Source organism: Lonchura striata, chromosome 1, assembly GCF_050655825.1.
Source record: "Lonchura striata isolate lonStrDom1 chromosome 1, ASM5065582v1, whole genome shotgun sequence".
NCBI classification, from domain to species: Eukaryota; Metazoa; Chordata; class Aves; order Passeriformes; family Estrildidae; genus Lonchura; species Lonchura striata.
Genome location: NC_140703.1, coordinates 84,246,313 through 84,254,546, shown reverse-complemented (window position 1 = coordinate 84,254,546; position 8,234 = coordinate 84,246,313). Strand labels below are relative to the sequence as shown.

General features: G+C 38.3%; 1 long non-coding RNA gene across 2 annotated transcripts in view; it reads right to left on the bottom strand.

The window, feature by feature from the left end:
* LOC146768744 (uncharacterized) overlaps positions 1-8,160 on the bottom strand; it is a 51,853-nt gene extending 43,693 nt beyond the window's left edge. Inside the window, exons 1-2 of one of the 2 annotated variants that reach the window (XR_014956070.1) lie at positions 7,813-8,160; positions 3,239-3,281 (exon numbers count right to left, since the gene is read on the bottom strand). This is a non-coding gene — a long non-coding RNA (uncharacterized LOC146768744). The remainder of the gene's footprint in view (positions 1-3,238; positions 3,282-7,812) is intronic. The other variant, XR_014956071.1, reaches the window with a different exon arrangement.
* Between the last annotated feature and the right edge of the window lie 74 nt (positions 8,161-8,234).

Sequence of the window (8,234 nt, the reverse complement as noted above, 5' to 3'; positions counted from 1 at the left end):
CTGGGGAAAAAAAGGTAAAGCAATGATAAGAATAGCAAAAAATAATAACTGAGATTTTTAAACCTAGCAATAACAAGCTCTGTAAGTGAAAATCTGTCTCCATAAGGACAAATAAGATGTCACTCCAATTCCCCACTCCACTCCTGGAAAAAATAAAAGGCAAGAGCATTTGCTGTCATTTCTTTAAGCTTTCTGATAGCACTCCGGGCACTTAGGAAAACAGCAGCATAAAAATAAATGAGTCACAAAAATGGATGTGGGAATGACAAATGCATGAGCTATTTTTCTCAAGTGACACTTGCTTTCCACGTCTCTTACATTCTGTAGAGAAGTTATTCACAGCTAGTTTTCCCAAGGCAGAAAGAGTTACCCTAGCTTGTTTAATGAACTCAAATTTTATGTGTTCAAATGGAAAATGCTGTATTGTTTGACTTAATGGTTTTTCTTAAATTACACAGGCAGGAAAAAGAGGTGCTCCAGCTGTGTGGTTTGTATTTCACATACATACCAGTTTGCCATTTTGCCTTGTATTTTTTTTTTTAATTTTGCAATGCAGTAAAATTTAGACAATCAAGAACATTATAATTTTACTTTAGAAAGCTGAATTTTCTTTTTTTCTTTAGATAAGAAGAGGAAAATATTATAAAAATACAGTTGTGAATGTTCTTGATAAGAATTAAAGTGTAGATCTGCGTCCCCAGATCCCAGCAGTAGCAACAAAACCACATGTAAATATGTGTATTTTTATTCATAAGATATCCTTTAAGGGAAAACAAGTAAAAGAGAACTTGAATTATTTAGTCTGACTAAGTGCCTTTCTGTTATATATGCTTTCATTTTGCATGCAAAGGGAGAAAGGCAGAAGTGAAAAGAAAGCAAATAATTAGCACAGAATAGGAGGAAAAACTACTGCTGCCTGTAGTATGGAGAAAACCCCCAACCTACAGTTTTATTCATGACCTTCAACTAAAAGAAAGTCCAAATATGCATCAACTGATTAATTTGTGAAACAAATTATGGCTTCTTGGACGTTGAATGTAATAATTTTAACTGCTTTTGTTTTCTTCTCAGCTGGACCACAATATCAATTATCAGCAACTCCTCAACTCTCTGCTTTCTCCACCCAGACAAATATCTAGACTTCCCTATCATTGCACTGTTCTTTCCACTACTGTGGCACACACTGCAAGGGAAATGATACTAACAGCCCTCCTCTGGGAGCCAAACTCAGGAAACCAACTTCTTTTCACCAACAAAGTGCACAAGAACAGCCAAGAACAGACATGTATTTCTGTGTCATGATCTGAAAAAAAGCTCTCTGGGCTGAGCAGGGAACCTCAATGAGCTGACTCATGGAGCACAAAGACACAGAGTGTCATCTGCTTCTAAACAGATGAAGAGATAAACCACAAGAAAGATCCTAAAGCAGGAAATATAGTGCAATGCTGAAAATTATTTTTAAAGGAGAATTTTAAAGTTTTCAATGGCAAATAAGAACTGTGGTTTCCTAGACATCTTTTCAAACACCCACCTCATTAGGAGGACATTTGACTATTTGGATTCATTTGTTCCTCAGACCATCCATGACTAGCAATATGTTTAGTTCTCTTGTGCATGACAACAGATATATTCTGGGTATTCCCATATTCAAAACACTGGAAGTTTCTCATAGCCATGATTTTACTTTGATGCTTATAACTATGTCTTTTCTATATCAGTGTTTTCCTGTCTTCATGAATAGGCACCAAATTGAGCATCTTTGCCAACACATACATGACTTGAGTTTCTTTTGGTCTCTGAGTCCATATCCAGGCTATGTTCTGACAAAGACCACTTTCTTTCAAACTGTGCTAGGACTTGAAGCATAAATTTAAAAGCTTTAATCATAGAATGGTTTAGATGTGAAGGAATCTTAAAGATCATCCAGTTCTAACCTCTTGCCATGGTCAGGGACACCTTCTGCTACATCAGGTTCTCCTAGACCATCCCTTGTCCTCTCACTACACTCCCTGATAAAGAGTTACTCCCCCTCTTTCAGGCTAAGTACAACAACAGTACACTTTGTAACATACTGGAGCAGCTGCAACACAGGACTAAAAAAGTTTATTCCTGTCAGGCTGTAGATGGCTGAAGTTGCCAACAGCATTTGCCACAGCATCTTAATGAAGGAGATATAAGCAAGGAATAGAGATGGTTTTGTTTTACCAGTGGAGCTCAAAAGATTTTGCCCTGATGTGATGCATCTTGTGTGCATATACAAAAGTCATTATGAACAAAATGCCTTCACAGATGGCTGCTAAATTCTTGCCATGTTTGTCAAATCTGCTGGCCTGTTTCAAGAATCTAGCTACACCCTCACCATGTGGACGAAACTGAGCAGTCACATAACTCATCCTACGTAACAGAGGTGGAGATACAGAAGACAACAAACCATAGAAGAATAATTAGCATTCATTAAACCTTAGTTTTCTTCCCTGTTCTAAATAAGGATTTTTTTAACCCGAGCCATGAGATCAGCACAGCACATAACCTGGGATTATCTCATTGGAAATTCCTAAATCCTGGTCATAGAGTTCATGTACTTGGTATCAAACTAAGAGCCCCTCAAAGGCCGCTGGTCCAGCTCATGTCCCTGGTGCAGGTGGCCTTGTGGCCCACACTGCAGGAAGCTTCAGCCACATGGATCAGAGGCCACGCAGGAAAGAAAGCCCTAACAAGCCCTGGTTACACAGTGCTGCATCCCTGAGGCAAGGAGTGCAACACATACATGTATGACTGTTTCCTTCCATTCTTACAGGAGAGACATTTTAGGATACTTGTTTCTGAAACAATGAGACATGCAGACTGGAGCTTGAAAGGAAGATTTTCAAGAATAAGAGAACCTTCTTCCTTTTATTACTGTATAGACAATGTCAGTTCTGGTAATACCACAAACATTGCTCTGTTAATGAATATGAAGGCATTCCAACTCTGTTTTACTTCTTGTGAACATAATAGGTTATGACAATGAGCTATTTTTCCTTTGAGGAGAAAATGCAAATGGGAACAAAAGCCTTAAATAGCAAATGTTTAGATAATATGACAAATGGCAGCAGTATTAGAACAACTAAAACATACAATGTTCCTGTTCTATAGAATAAAAGACCTGTAATATATGTCAGGAGTGTCAAAGTCACATTCACTTAGACTTGGAAGGATATAGCTCAATCAAACAATATAAATTGAATGTGGAACTTACCTGTTTAAGAACAGCTGCAGTCAGTTTTCTCTTTCCTTTCTCTCTGAAGAGCAGAGACAAATAGTATTTGGTATCAGGAGAAATACAAAACCAGCATAAAGTTATCACCTTAAAAATTAATTGTTTTCTTGAAACAAAAAGAAAGAAAAAATTGGACATCAGAGTTTTTTTTTAAAAGGAACAGACATTTCATTACTAAAAATGTCACTTTGCCAAAAAGAGAGGAAAGCTATTCCGGATTTTTTTTTTCAGTAAGTCAAACATCTATATTAAATAAAAATGACTTAAAATACTCAAAACAAATTTTCATGGTAAAATTAAGAGATAGAAGCAATAAGTTTCAAAAGACATGCAGTGAACCATGATACCCGAATGTCAGCAGTTATATACAAAGACAAATTTATACAATTAGCATAAAATTGAAACATTATTAGAAGAATCAAGAGCTCCTATCAGCAAAAACCTACTTTACTTTCCTTGGAAAAATTTATACCATAGCCCACCTTAAAAGGCTTTATCTTAAAAAAAACCCCAAACAATCTTTTCACTGTAATTTACAAGCCTGTGTAGAGGTTTATATCAGCTACTGCTACAACCAGACTACTTTCAGCATTTATACTAGATACCAGATATTTATAGCTCACAATTTATGAAGAAAAATTGCCATAAATGTCTCTTTAGACACCAAAAAGTTCATCTTGCTAGAATTCAGCGAAGATATTGTAGTTTAAGAAAACAGGAGTTAAAAAAATAATGTAAAGGGTTGTTTTTGAAAGGGGTGCATGAAAAACAATATCCCTCTGTTTCAGATAAAATACAATATTACTAAGAAAATCCTTTTAAGAGATATAAATTATTTCATTACTTCATTAATCAATAAACTGGATATTCTCTTATGGAACTAATATTTGATAGTATTCATGTCATAAAATAACAGTTAATTTATAAACAACTTTTTGCCTAATGTCTCTTCAAATGCAGATCAGTATGCAGAAAAATTATCTAAAAATTGTATTTCCTTTTATGATATGACTGTTAATCAAAAAATGGTGTAATAGGCTTTGGACATAGAGAGGTATTTGGACAGTTACTGAAAGATAAAAACCAACAAAACAAAGTACAAAAACAGATGGGGAAAATCTGAAAAGGAAACAATATCCAGCTGGTATTTATAGTGGGAGAAATGAGCTGAGCTTTAAAGGAGATGGGCTCTCAGTTGCCATAGACCTTGGTGCCAAAGCACGAAAGCCAGTGCTGAAAGTCATGTAAGCACACTGCAATTATTGCTGCTTCTGGAGGCAACAAGATGTATGAACAGAAAGAGGACATTTAGTGCAGGAAAAGCTCAGAGTGGCAAAGATCAGGTAATTTGCAGAAGTTGTTCAGAATCACCAGCAGAAACTCCTTTCTGAAGTACTATTTGTTATCAACCAGCTCGTTTTAGAGGAATATAGTTTGCTTCCTTGGGAAGCAACACTTAGGCTACAACTTCCTGAAGGGTGGTTGTAGTCAGGAGGAGGTTGGTGGTCTCTTTCTCCAGGCAGCAACTGACAGAAGGAGAGGACAGTCTCAAGCTGCATCAGGGGAGGTATAGGTTGGATATATGGATAAAGTTTTTCATGGAAAGAGCCATAAAGTTCTGGAATGGCCTGCCCAGGGAAGTGGTGGAGTCATAATCCCTGGATATGGTACTCAATGCCATGCTTGAGTTGAGGTGTTGGGGCATGGGCTGGACTCAATGATCTTGAAGATCTCTCCCAACCTAATCATTCTGTATCTTAATGTCTCCTGTCCTGCAAGATGGAGAGCATCAGGGGGAGCCAGCAGAGATTCTGGAGCCTCTTTGTACTCTTGCTTATTCTGAATATATCTTTAGAATTGGGAATAATACTGTCACTTAAAAAAAAAAAAAAATCCAACCAAAACCTAACCAAACAAAACACAAACAGAACTGACACAGTTTTTATCATTTGTGACCAAAGATCAAATAGGGCTTAACAAGTTCTTTATATTTAATCCTTTACAAAAAATCATTATTGTATTGACTGACTATACCATACCAAATAGTTTATGGCCCTAAAACTTCCCTTACGGATAAAATTTACAGGAAACTTTGCCCCTTGGAACTAGCCCCTTGTCACAGCTCAAGATGAAAACACTGTGAGAAAATAAGGTGTTACATGTTTGACTTTAAGTTAAAAATACATACAAATGTAAACCTTAATATCCTCACAGAGAGAAGAAACTTAAAGATCAGAGCTCATATTTCAGTAGATGCCATGACAGAAACCAGAGATGAAATCCTGCCCTTCAGTTTGATCTCCAAATGAGTAAAAAAGATACTTATGGCAAATACTATTCTAATAAATGCTGTCAGATGGAGCCACAGCATCAACATATCCAAAACCCCTCCTTGAATGTGTGTTCATAGAAACACTGTACCTGAAATATAGTCATTACAGAGTATTGCCAGATTCTGGTGAATTGTAAAAGCAAAAAAGGCAACATAATTTCTAGGGTAATTTTTGTGCTCATACCAATTTTATAGCAGGTAACAGAACACAAGGATGAATCAAATCATAGTTTGCCAATCCTGCCCATCTCCTTTATTTTTTTCCTTAGTGCTGTCTTTGTCCTTCTACTTCACCATCCACGGACAGTGGCCCTCTGATTGCAAAGAGCGTCCCTGGGGGACAAAACAGTAAGGTTTTAACTGCACCATGAAGATCTGGTTTTTAGCTAATAAAAATCCATTTGTCTTTGCTTCTTTGGACACCTGGAGAGCTATGATGTTTCTGGCAAGGTTGAACACTCATAAGTAAAAGAGAAAAATTTAGGGTGAGACAGTAAAAGAGCTACAAGGATCTTATTTCAGAAGAGGAATTGGGGGAATCTGAAAAGAAAGTACATTTACCTTCATAGCTCAGAGACAGCTCTTCAGCTGTGCACACCACAGATTTTATTCAAGATTGAACAGTTTTGCTTAGGTTTATAACTTCCAGCCTTCATTGTGATGCTCTGTAAGTCATATTTTTTTCAGGTCAAACCACAGACCATGCAAGTCTTTTAAAGTTCCTGTTCTTTAGAAATAAGCCATAAGGCAACCTTTTCTCTTATCACAGCTTCTTCAGATCAGAAAAATGCCCACACTATCTGCACAAACTTCCTGGTAGAGGCTATGAACAGTACAGAGAGTGTAAAAGACCTGCTAAGACAACCATTGCAGGCTGGGCAAGACAAAGATAGGTGCTATTGGAAGAGGTGGGTCTCAGATCACAACTATTACTCATACAATAGGAAAACCGGCCTTATTATGAAATGATTTTAATTTTTTACAGATGAGTTGGCTTTATGTGTGAAACAACAAAGCCTGGATTTTATTTTTAATCAAATCCACACATAGAAGAGCTGGTAACAACAAATCAGGAACATAATTTTCACAAAATATTAGTGAATTTTTCAGATTATAAAATTAGTAAAATTGTAAAAAAAAACAGATATTTTTAAATTTGGAATATTTATTAGCTATAAAGTGGCTAGTGCCAGCTAGTTGTGCCCCTCCCTCAAGGATTGAACCAAGTGGAAAACACAAGCTCTAGTACAAAGTGTAGTTATTTCATGTCTGTTCTAACGGGAAGTTAGTTTTACTTCATCTGAAGAAGGTACCTTTAATGAAGAGTAATTCTGTCAACAGGAAGTTACAGGCCCCCGTCCTGACACGGTAATATCCTAGAGATAACTAGGTTTTCTCTGTTAGCTCTGCAGTTCAGTTCTTAGGCAGGATGTATGTTTTGGTATGATGTGATTATAGAAGTGTGCAGTAGTCTAAGGAGTTCCAATTTATGTTCTTTTTGGCAAGGGACCAACTTCTTAGACAATTAACAACAACCCTAAACACTCTGTTAAAAGACATCCTTTGAGCAACATTAGTAATTTCCTGTGTATGTGCACATAGGATTAATGGCAAGATCCATACTGATGGATTACACAATGCATGTGCACATATTCAATCCTACCTTCTGGCAAAAATGGGAGCTGCTAACCACTACATAATGTTGATGTCAGTACTCCTGCAAAACTCAGATATTTTAATGAAAAAAGCTTATCCTTAATTTAAAACACAGCATAATATTGTTTTTATTTGTGCAGTTAGACTATTTTCTGCCTTAGAGTAAATCTAAAAATAACCTGATTAGGCACTGTTAAAAATGAAAAACAATAAACACACATCATTTTCTGAACTGGTGACAATGATTTGACATTTCACCTTTCCAGCTGGCAAGGTCCTACATTTGCTAAATAACATCTATGGACCTCTCCGAGGACAGTATAGGTCGATGACTACTGAATTCAAGTCAGCTGCACATAACCAGCTACCTTCTAAATCACACTATGTGTGTCACTACACTGTTATTATCCAGTCAATAACCAGTGCATACCCAGCAACTGAAGAAGAACCAGGATTTGGGGGCAGTGTATTTTCCATACACGTCCCTCAACAACACAGCTCAGCACAAGTGTCAAATACAAAACACAAAACTATTTTCTTCTGACTAAAGAAAAAGCAAGCCTACCATGGGCAGCATTATTAGGTATCCTGGCGTGTTTTGAGTTGGGTGACTTTTCCTGAGGAAAAGCAATGAAACGGAGTGCCCGGCTTAAGAGAGGGCAGCGGTACTTGAGCACCTGAGCGTTCATCTCCGCTATTAAAACCTGGCACCAGAGTTTAAGCGCTGTAGCCACCTATTCGGCGCTCCCTTCGGTTCGTAGGCAGGCTGCACGGCAGCGGTCAGGGCCGAGCAGCGCGAAGAAGTCCCACTCCTTCTTCATCTCGGCCGAGACTACGAGCCAGCCGCCAGCGGCGGCAGGCGGCCCCGCAGCGTCCCGCCGCCCCGCTGGCAGGCAGGCCCGGGGCGCGGCGGCCCGAGCGCGCCGGGCGGGGCGCGGCCGCGGGCGGCGCCGCCCTTGCCGCCTCAGGAGCGGCGGGGAGCGGCTG